The sequence below is a fragment of the Nilaparvata lugens genome, chromosome 4 (assembly GCF_014356525.2).
Source record: "Nilaparvata lugens isolate BPH chromosome 4, ASM1435652v1, whole genome shotgun sequence".
In the NCBI taxonomy this organism is placed as follows: Eukaryota; Metazoa; Arthropoda; class Insecta; order Hemiptera; family Delphacidae; genus Nilaparvata; species Nilaparvata lugens.
In genome coordinates this window covers 17,438,292-17,450,491 of record NC_052507.1, presented here as the reverse complement: position 1 = coordinate 17,450,491, position 12,200 = coordinate 17,438,292, and positions in this window count along the sequence as shown.

Here is a 12,200-nt window from a genome sequence, read left to right as displayed (position 1 = left end):
ACACAGAACGGGCCCATTGATTCTCTATTGAGATCGTACAAAAAGAGTCTCACGGTAATATTCGAAAAAAGTTAAATTTACAAAGCAACGACAAAAATTTTTAAATGGGTGCTTACGTTCAAAATATTCGAGTTACAACCCCTCATTTTTTTAAAAACTAAAAATTCAATCAGCCGCCATTTTGGATACAAGTATCATTGATCATTTTTGTCGATGCCATCTTTCTTGTTTCAAAATAGCCTTTAAAAATTAAATTAAATTATGAACAACACAATGAGTGTTTACATTTAAAATATTCGAGTTACAGCCCCAAAGTCACCCCCTTTATGAGGGGTTGAAATTCAGTTGTACGTCAAAAGGTAGATTATTTGACCAATAACTTATCCTGGAAGTTACAGTATTATATCTACAACAGTCTCCAATTTATTGAAGGGTTCCTATAGTAATACATATGACTCACTCTGTATAATAATATAAATTAAATACAAAACAATTAAATTATAATACCAGCTTAAGCACTTTAAAGGTTTTGAGATACATTGGATGAACTACATTGATATTATACGGTATTTTAGGTCATTATAAGCTTGATGATTATGAGAAAATAAGGAATTATACGCCTAAAACAACTTAAATATTGACTAGTATTTGTAATCAGTAGCATAAGAATAATGTCTTACATACTTCAAGAATGAATCAACATTGGAAAATAAATTACGACAAAATTGACGCTGCGCAAGCGGAGGTGTGAGTAAAAGGCGCGATCGGATCAAGGTTAAAACCAGAAATTCTTGGATTTTTCGTCAAATTGACATACAATTTATTTTTAATATAGTACCCATTGAAGCTGTTAAATATTATTCAAATTGTAGAGATGTTCAATTTTTGCTCATTTTTAGAAATAGATAGCATTAGGTAGCTCAATACATATTTATGAACTTGTCATGACCTCATCTATAGTTATTATTAATTTGAGGTCGCAATACTGAATAAGCGGCACATAATAATGTGCGACAATTTTGTTTCTACCAAGTACATTAATATTGACTTTTTATTATCAAATAATAGCTAACCGTAAGTTAATGATCTTGTATCCCAAACAAGCCAACTTGACTTGATAGGTTAACTTCTATATACGTATTTATCCAAAAGTGGATTGCGCATTTATTAGTGTAATAAATGAATAACATGAATAATACAACCATTATGGTCATCTAGCATTATAAATGTAATTTTCATATAATATCACGAATAACAGCACATTAAGCTATCAAACTTCAGAAATTACGATCACTTATGTTAATACAGAATTGCATCATGAAGCTGAGCTTGACAGGAATTCATTCAAGTTTGTACGAAACTTCAAAGTTTCCCTTTGTTGAAATAAAACTTAACAAATATGAATAACAATAAACGAAGCAATAAGTATTTATTTCATCCCATTAATCTATGTGTTTTCTCTCATTGAATACAGTAGCTCTGAATTTTACTTTTTTTGTGGCTTGTAATGCTTTTCTTAAAGCTTTTTTCAACTTATTCACAGAACGTGAACAAACTTTTTTAGCTGCTTCAGAGCCCAGCTAGTCTGGACAAAATATTTTTTTAAAAGCTGTAATTGATTGAATGAAACGTATACATTAGTCAGATATTTGAAAAGTGTACTGCAATCGTGAATATCAAAATAAATTATTGTTCAATTGCTTTATGAATTTAGTAGAATTCACTTTTTTATAATAGCTGAGACTCCTGAGAGAGCGTTCCTTGACAGTGTTGAAATATGATAAATAAAGGAAATATTTGACCGAGCGAAGTGAGGTCTAAGATTCAGGTGGACGGTTTTGCATTTCTCTTTATGTTTATATTTTATGTTCCACATTCACAACGAAACGCGGCAATGAATTTTCATGAAATTTAACAGGTATGTTTCTTTTTGAATTTCGCGTCGAGGTGTTTCTTGAAATTTTGTAAAAATTAGACTATAGAATTATTTATCATAAATCAGCTGTCGAGTGGATTATTAATTGCATACATCAATGCATGCAACTAATATCTCAATGTTAACGGGGGAACATCTACTGTTTGATGCGAGAGCCGATCCGGTCGAACAACTTATACCCCAATGTAACTTGGTAAAAATCAGGTGTTTTGTGGACTGTTAATTGCATGCAATTTTTATGCACTATTGATTACATGCAATAGCGCATGCAATCTCTATATCTATAAAAGGCTAAGCCCCGACAGACTGAAATCACACCACAGCCCAAACTACTGAGCCTAAAAACTTGAAATTTTGCACAATTGTTTATGGTACCCTCAAAACATCCACTAAGAAAGGATTTTCAGAAATTCGCCCCCCTGAGGGAGCTGGGGCCCCCCAAAAATTGTGTACTTTTTAACCGCTCATTCCACAGCAAAGTCATGAGGAACTTTTTTGTTCAGCTACGAAAAAAAATTAGATCTATGCAGAAAAATTTCGATCAGAAGCACAATGGGGTCCAGGAGAGGGCATTTTTCGAAAATTTTGATGTAAAATCACACTACAGCTCAAACTAATTGAGGGGCCTAGATGCAAAAGTCACATTCTCCATTTTTTTGAGAAATTGAGTTTTTTATATGGCTGTGTTCGTATTTTAAAGGGGAATCAGACTGTCTGGTTGTTTTGTAGCAAAACTCACTTTTACAGACCTAAAAATTGTATTGAAAATCACGATTTGGATCAAAAGTCACATTTACCAGTCGATGTTTTGCAGCAAAACTCACACTCTCCAGTTAAGCCAATCACAGGGCATCTGAAGGTTGCAAAGCATCATGGGTGTGCTCAGTTCATTGCTCTCAGTGCTCTGTTCCGGTCTGCACTTTTGTTGGTTAGATTCATTTGTTTTGATCGTCCACTTCAATTTGTTATATTATTATTTTGAATTAGTTCAATATCCAAGTAGTAAGGAATTCAATGGAAGAACAAGTCAAGATTTCTACTGGAATGACTAGAGAGAAGAAAATATCTCTTGATAAGTGGAAGCGAAATGCTGCAAAAAACATGGTGATATTCAATATGGAACCACTCATCATTCCAAAATCTAACTCATTAAAACAAACAAAAAAGGACGATGTGAATAATTTGTTGGAAAAACACTACAATGATCAGTGGAGGCAAAATAAAGAGTTGATTTTCTATAGAGAAAATATTGATGGAGCTGTTGATGAAGATGAAGAGCCAACATGTGAGCCATTTCAGGAAATAAATTACATCAATGTTTGATGTCATACATTGATCATTATTTTTCATGTCATTCTTATTTCTACTACTATGTATTAAACATGTATGAAAATACTCTTGTTTATTTTTTCATGGTTATTCCTCCTGGTAAGAATGTTATCACAAATCACTTGCGATTTATTTTTCTTGGTTCTAGTGTTGTATCCCATCTATTTTGATACAAAACTTACATTCTCCATGTAAGTTTGCTTCAAAATTCACATTTAACCAAATTTTGCTACAAAACTCACACTTTGTGTATTTTGAAGTTAAATTCCTGTTTTATCTAATTCAACAACTTATTGAAGCTTTGTGCGAGTAGTTGGTATGGTTTCAAGCTTTGCTTGAAAAAAAACTTGCAACAATATCCTTATTTTATCATCATGAAACAGTTTTTTGCGGTTTCCCAAAAATTTGGAAAAGTGGAGAGTGTGACTTTTGCATCTAGGCCCCTCAATTGTCCTACAGACTTGAAACTTTGCACAAATATTCTTCAAACATGCTAGACGCGCACTAAGAACTGATTTTGAGATATTTTGCCTCTAAGGGTTTCAAAGGATGAAAAAGGATCCTATTAAGTAAGGTTATGAACATGGTAAGGTGAGTGCCATATGGGAATGAGATAATTTATTTATTGACATGTGATATTCTAACATATGTTGTAATAATTGGAAATAACAAAAAAAACAAAATAATATGATAGAAATTCAAAAAAGAACATCTGTTCTATTATTGCTTTCTACCTGATTCCACTCAACCTCAATAATATTGTTCTGATAATTGATAAATATTATTATTATTGATATAATAAAAGTATTGTTTTAATTATTAATTATTATCATTAATATAATACCGTAATAGTATTGTTTTGGTAATCAATAAATATTTTTATTTTCAAAAACTCTGTATAATTTATAATGGTGAATGTGAAACAGCTGAAACAGAAAAATTCTGATCAGGAGCACAGGGGTGTTCAGGAGAGGGTTTTTTCGAAATTTTTAATGTAAAAACACACTACAGCTAAAACTGATTGTCCTACAGACTTAAAACTTTGCACAAATATTCTTCAAACATGCTAGACGTGCACTAAGAACAGATTTTGAGATATTTTGCCTCTAAGGATTTCAAAGGATGAAAAAGGATCCTATTAAGTAAGGTTGGGGACATGGTAAGGTGAACGCCCTATGAAACTGAGATAATTGACACATGATATTCTAACATATGTTGTAATCATTGGAAAGCTTAAAATAATCTTATCAATCAGCTGATCAAATTAATTTTTCGTAAATCGAGCCACGTGTGTGTTTCATTGTTGTATTCTTGGCCAATTCAGTTCGCGCCTTCTGTCAGCTGTATGGAGTCTCATACATTCTGATCAGAACAGAGAACAGAGATTTTCTTTGGTTAGGAGTTTGATGATAATTCTTTTTTCAAAATAATTCAAATTCTATTGCCATCAAAAATCACATTGAAAACTTTCTTAATAGACAACAAGATTACAAAAAAATGTCGCACATATACCTACATTTATTTGTAGCACGGCCAGAAAAAGGCAAACCTTAGCTGTGAGTTCATTCAATATAACTTTTGAATAGTTTTTTAATATTTTGTGAATAAAAAGTACGAGTTGATGAGATATGTGAGTAATTCCTTATATTTGATCCAAATGGTTATTCATATTATTGTAGCAGCCGGGGTCACTGCAATCAAAAGTTTTTTATTCTGTAGCTAATAAGTTTCATACATATTGACATCACAACGTCTTATAAATTGGTTTGCTGGGTGACACTTCAAGAAACTGCGTTACGTTCCCACATTATGCGCTCACAATGAGAGCGAGTGAAAGGGTTCGTTTCGGTTCACGGTCGTCTGGAAAGAGCACGAATAGGAGCAGTGGTGAGCAACCCGAAGGCATTCACCTGGAGAGAGAGTGAAACGGAGCAGTCAACCTGTGCAGGCGCCGCAAGCAATCTTATGCGACTGCGCCTGCTTAGGTGAATAAGTGATTAGGCTATGTTGTAGTAATCACAATAATGCATAATCACATAATCATGCATAAGTGAATAGGTTATGTTGTAGTAATCACAATGTTGTGGTTCAGTGCGAGATTCTTTGTATAAATTAATGTTTTAAATATAATTCTTTGTATAAATAAATGTTTTAAATTGTTACTATTATTTCATCCTTCTTCCTACTATACGAATGAATATTCACATTAAAATTATTTTACCACTCAAAGTCGTTGTCACGTAAAACTTTCGCCCGTATACTGACTTTACAGGCAACCAAGCAATTTTTTTTGAATTGAATTGAATCACTGAAACGTATTGATTCAATGATTGTCCATAATGTATCCAGTGTTCAAAAGTGATCCAGTGTTGTGAAAGTGATTGAAATACTCAAAATTGATGGCTTACTAGTCCCTCATAGAATTTATAGTATTCCTGGTGATTGAGCCTGTCTTTTTTCAGCATTGACTATTAATAATAAAGCTTTATTTACAACTAGCCTACCCGGCGAACTTCGTACCGCCAAAAGGTCAATGTACCCCATGTCACACTTGACTTTATTTGGTGAATCATGAAATTCATCTGACAATCAATATTTTTATTTACATCTCAATACGGACTTCCTATCCCTATATGCTTAGTCATGCAGCATTCATTATTCCAAAAACATATTCTACTCAATCAATTGGTAGTAATATCTATCAGTAAAGTATTAAATTGAAAAAAATAAAAATAGATAGGTTAAATCAGTGTTTCAGGAATGAATTCAATGTTTTCATAGTTGTTAATTGTCAATAGATGGTCCAGGAAATATGCGATGTACGATGAATCACACAGAATTCCATATTCTTTCCATCTCCCATGTTAGAATGAATATAAGCTAAGCTAAATTCCAAAATATTTCAATTATTCTTTCATTCTTCAGTAATTAATGGATGCAATATGAACAACTCTCTTTCATGAGGTGGATACTTTTTTCCAACATTTTCCAGTTTTTCAATGATAGGGGAGTGATAATAATTATTTTATAGGTCTTCTAAGGAACCTTATCTACAGCTTGTAGCAATCAACTACGCTAACTTCAACTCCAAATTACCGTTTTAATACCAGTACACAATTTATCACAGGGTGACATGTTCATAATACAGCTGGTAACTTCAGATGCTCAATCATATTATCACACAATAATTATGATCTTGAATCATGATCATCTTTCTGTTCTTCGGTAGCTGCTTTGTCGACAATTTCGAAAACATAGGTCTGTAAAATGGATTAATAAATAATAATTATTATCCCCCCCCCCCTATTAAAATTTCTCTTCAGAAACCATCCCCAATATTCACACAACATATTCCCAAAGTTTCATGCCGTTATGTCAAGTAGTTTTCAAGTCTATAGGGAACATACAAACATACAAACACACAGACATTCATTTTTATGTATGTAGATTTACATTCGGCTCAAACAGAAGTCTCTCTAAATGGAGGTAGAATGATAAGGTTGACAACTTTCATTTCTGTTGTTTTAACATTTTTTTTCAAATCATTATCAAAAATCTCATGTAGTAACCTACTATTGTGTTTGAGACACTTCTGGCGCTATCATAGTTTCACCACTATTCTGTTCCACAGTCCTATCTCTTGCAGTCGTTAACTATGTCTATAATAAAGTAAAAAGACTAGCAGTCAGATATTTTACAATAAATGAATAAATCACTCACTGGACAACGAGATCTTTCGGCAGTTCCGCCATCTTCTTGGTTGTACTATTTCTAAAAGGAAAAAGTGATTTAAGGTACAACCAAGAAGATGGCGGAACTGCCAAAAGATCTTGTTGTCCAGTGAGTGATTTATTCATTTATTGTGAAATATCTGACTGCTAGTCGTTTTTTCTAAAAGCAAAAAGTGATTTGATAATAAGCAGTTCGTGATGGACAACAACATTGAAGAAAGTAAAAAGCTGGCTTATACACGTACGGGATAGGAAAATTATGTTTGACACATCATCACGTCTAAGCTACTGGACTGAAACTAACTAGCAATTTTGCATGTAGATTCTTAATTACCCAAGGATGGTTATAGGCCTATTTTCAATTCTTCAAAATTTCATTATGTCAAGTTTTCAGTTTGTCAAGTTTTAAAATAGATCATTGCAGAGCACGGGTTTATGCTAGTTAATAACTAAAATAAGATAGTATTGTCTCTCAACTCTGCATTCAACTCGGGTTGACCTGTTGCCAGTAGGCCTATGTCTTGTTAAAGATAAGCTTTTGATGTTAGCATTTCTGATACATCAACCCCAACAGCCATTAGCCGTTTTCACACCAATATCTTGCTGACACGACCTACAGACTGGATTTACTCTGATGGACAGTATAAGAGGAGGCTGTGGTTAATAACTGCGCGAGGTCTACTGTTCACAGAACTACTGGTTTATCATTCTCATTCTCATTATGTTATGAAATAGTATATTTCGCACCTAGGGCCGAAAATGAGACTTTTCTGGCTCGAAATCGGTTTTCAAGTCCGAGGCCGTAGGCCGAGGACTAGAAAAGATTGAGAGCCGGAAAAACATTTTTTCCCATGGTGAGAACGTTATTTTTCGCTACACAGAAAAATAAACAATATATATAATAGAATAATTGTCTATTATAAGCACTTCCAAAAGCAAAAGTGGAAGGTCATAGCTCAAGAAAATCTGAGGTAATCTGAATATCAGGAAATTGTCCAAGTATTTTTATTTTTTATTCTGATTTGTCTAAATAACCTAAAAGATTATGTTCAATTATGTAAGAGGTTGAATTTATACTTTTTATTCTTCCAAATGACAATAAGATGATATTATTATAAATTTTTTGATTCTTGAATAATAAACACAAATAATGAAAAGTTTTTGATCAGCTGTTTTAGCACACTTGAAATTTGGCCAATCTGGATGTCAACAATGCTTGTTGTCGTCGACTTCGGGAGTTTAGGTTAGAAGTTCTATCCTACTCTGAAAATCGAATTTGAATAGTTTATAATATGGTATATATCTTATCTGTTTTTCATTCATCCAAATAAAATGATAGTATCTTATTGCAGAATACTTATTCAATTCTAGAAGCATAAACTGATTCCATTTTGTAAACACGTTCACATCAAATCAGAATCAGCTGACTTCAAGGTTATTTTACAGCCCTAGGGCCGTAAAACTTTTACCGGCCTGGTCAGAAAACAATCATTTTCGGCCTCCATATGACGCACGAAAACCAGCTCATTACATCCAAGTGGGGCGAAAAACATTTTTTCCCATGGTGAGAACGTTATTTTTCGCCACACAGAAAAATAAACAATATATTTATAAGAATAGTTGTCAATTATAAGCACTTCCGAAAGCAAAAGTGGAAGGTGATAGCTCTAGCAAATCTGAGGTAATCTGAATATCAGGAAATTGTCCAAGTATTTTTATTTTTTATTATGATTTGTCTAAATAATCAAAAAGATTATGTTCAATTATGTAAGAGGTTGAGTTTATACTTTTTATTCTTCCAAATGACAATAAGATGATTTTATTATAAATGTTTTAATTATTGAATAACAAACAAAAATAATGAAAAGTTTTTGATCAGCTGTTTTAGCACTTGAAATTTGGCCAATCTGAATGTCAACGGAAGTTCAGGTTAGAAGTTCTATCCTACTCTGAAAATCGAATTTTTTTTTATTTTTTTTATTTTATTTATTTATTGTATAGAATACTATAATCATTATTTGAATAGTTTATAATATATATTATCTGTATTTTATTCATCCAAATAAAATGATAGTATATCATTGCAGAATGCTTTATTGAATTCTAGAAGCATAAAATGATTCCGTTTCTCCACCATGTTCCGTGATAAACGCAGTACTAGGAGTTTTGAGGTTAGATTCTATTATACTCTGAAAATTGAATTTGAATAGTTTATAATATCTCATTTGTATTTCATTCATCCAAATAAAATGATAGTATCTTATTGCAAAATACTTTATTCAATTCTAGAAGCATAAACTGATTCCGTTTCATAAACTATTTTGTAAACACGTTCACATCAAATCAGAATCAGCTGACTTCAAGGTTATTTTACAGCCCTAGGGCCGTAAAAATTTTACCGGCCTGGTCAGAAAACAATCACTTTCGGCCTCCATATGATGCACGTAAACCAGCTCATTACATCCAAGTGTGGCGAAAATGTATTTCCAGGCCAGTAAAACTTTACGGCCCTAGGGCTGTAAAATGACCTTGAATAACAGCTGATCGTGTCCGATCTCACAAAAATCATAGAGAGATAATCTCATAACGACTGTAATAATCTATATAATTATGTATCGTGAATCGCGGTATTATGTCTATAATATATTTTATAAATTACTGTTTCATAATTTAATATTTATTATTGTGTTTTTGATATCAAACAATAGAATACGATGATATCTCCATAGCCTCAACAATATAATGTTGGCTGCATTGTCCATTGTCAGAAAGGTACATATCGCAAGTACGGTATTTAAAAGTGAAGAATCGATTTTGAAATCAAAGTATAATAGTTGTATCAATATTTAAAAGTGAGGTAGAGTAATAATTGTTTCTTTTTTATTATCGAATTCCACTTCTTAATGCAATACAATCAACAATAATAATAAGAAAATACAGCAGAGATCTGAAGTTTAAGGTAAGCCTACTGGTGAAACTCAGCCTTGACTGAAAAATTCCTAGTAATTTTTTCGTAATTCATTATTAAAACTTTTAGATAATTTTTCTTCAATATTAAACCATATAGAGAAAACATTAGGCCCACTCAAGATTGAATCTTCAAATGTTTTCTCTATGATTTAACTATTTTCAGAGCAATATTTTGTTGTGAAAATGCCGGCAAACCGGCTTCAAATTTGCCGCTATAACTTACACTTTATTATTATAGTAGTCTACATATGTTACCTGACTTAGGTAATTCAGAGTGAAAATTTTATTGTGAGAAAGATAATGATATTAATTTTAATAATATAAGTCATGAGCCAAAGTATTTTGTACGCATTTTAGGAGTGAAGTAAACTTTTTTAAAAGTCCAGTTTACAGTGTACAGTATTAGGCCTACGTGTATGCTAAGTGTTATCAGTCAGGCCCTTATTTTGAAAAGTATGCAATGGCCGAGAGCGTAAAGGAGTAGTACATCTCAAAGCTCAGAGTATAGCAAACATGATCTAGGTTCGAATCTCAGTCAATGACTTCTTTTTTTGTTGATGAATTTAGACTTTTATTACCTATTTTTTATATTAGTTACCGTAATTTAAATTTCAATCAATTTTTTAGATATATTTTGAGACAAAACTGTGAAATATGCAATTATATTAATTTTTTCATCACATTATTTCAAAATAGTAATGAAAATTCTATTCATCCATCTATCCATGATATATTGCACTGGGCGCAATGCTCGTGCCTAATATTAATAGTATGAAAATATGGTCACTATTGTAAATTATTAATTAGTAATATTGAAATTAATTGACAGTAAAAGTTGTCATAACCAAGATTCAAACTATCAAAATAGGCTGTTTGAATTTTATTTATTTTTTAATTTCTTATATATTGGTAAGGTTTTTTTTTGGTGTGGCGAAAAATAGCGTTCGCACCATGGGCAAAAATGCATTTCCGGCTCTCAATCTTTTCTAGTCCTCGGCCTACGGCCTCGGACTTAAAAACAGATTTCGAGCCGGAAATATCTCATTTTCGGCCCTAGGTGCGAAATATACTATTTTGTCATACTTACTAAATTGCAGCTGTTTTCCATGCATTGAATCAAACAGGTAAACAGCTGTTTGCAGAACAGAAAACATGTGATTTTCATTACAGCATACTATACTGTAAAGAGATCATATTATGTTTTCTTTACAGTCGAATATGTTTCCTAGTTCTATAGTTAATATAGTCCTATGTTAATATAATAACTCAAATAATTTTAAGAACTCATCTAAGAAGTTTCAAGTTATAAGAACTCATCTGAAATCTTATAATATAGGCCTTTATTATTTTATTTGAGCTTGATGGGTCTGTCTGTCTGTTATGAACTAGGCGCTATGGGCTAGGTCATGTTTCTAAAATGCAGTAACTCGATCATAAGCAGGTAATGGTTTCTGTTTCTCAGCAATATTATTTTTTCTCAGATAAATATGACAAAAAATATTGTATGTAACTTGTACACCGCATTCGTATGATAATTCTGTCCTCAACCACACTTCGGGCAGAAACAATCATACTTATGCGGTAAATTATCGTTACAGGACTTGTGACGATACAGCTGGTTTAATTTTAACCGTGACCAATTACATGAGAAAGAGAACCAATTAGAGAAGCTGTCTTTTCTAAAACGCCTTCTCTGATTGGTTCTCGTGAAATTAATCACAATTAAAATTCAACCGGCTGTAATGCAACTGGGCCTTAATCTACCCAATGTAATGCCTATTTAAGTAATACTACCACCAACAGGTGGATACATAGAAACCAATTGAGTCAAATGCAAGGCAATTTTTTATTGGGTGTACTTAGAAATCTTTTTGAGGTAGAACAGTCTACCTGGTCACAGGTTGTAGAGCACAATATTATGCCCAGAGGGATTTTGAATCATGGATTTAAATTATTGTAGAAATTGTAAGATTTAGTTGATTGAAAACGAAATTTCCGAAAATTTGTCTCATTTTTGAAAAATTGTAACTTAGCACTCAATGAAGATAGAGAGCTTTAAATTATACCATTTTATTCTTAATGTTATTAACAAAAAAATCTGGTGTGGCGCACTCACACAACTTCCTTGTCGATATGAAAATTGATCACCTGATGCTAGTGTTCACGCACATCTCAAGTCTACTTATAAACAAAGATCTGAGCCAGCTGGTGACAGAAAAAATAACACTGGAGAC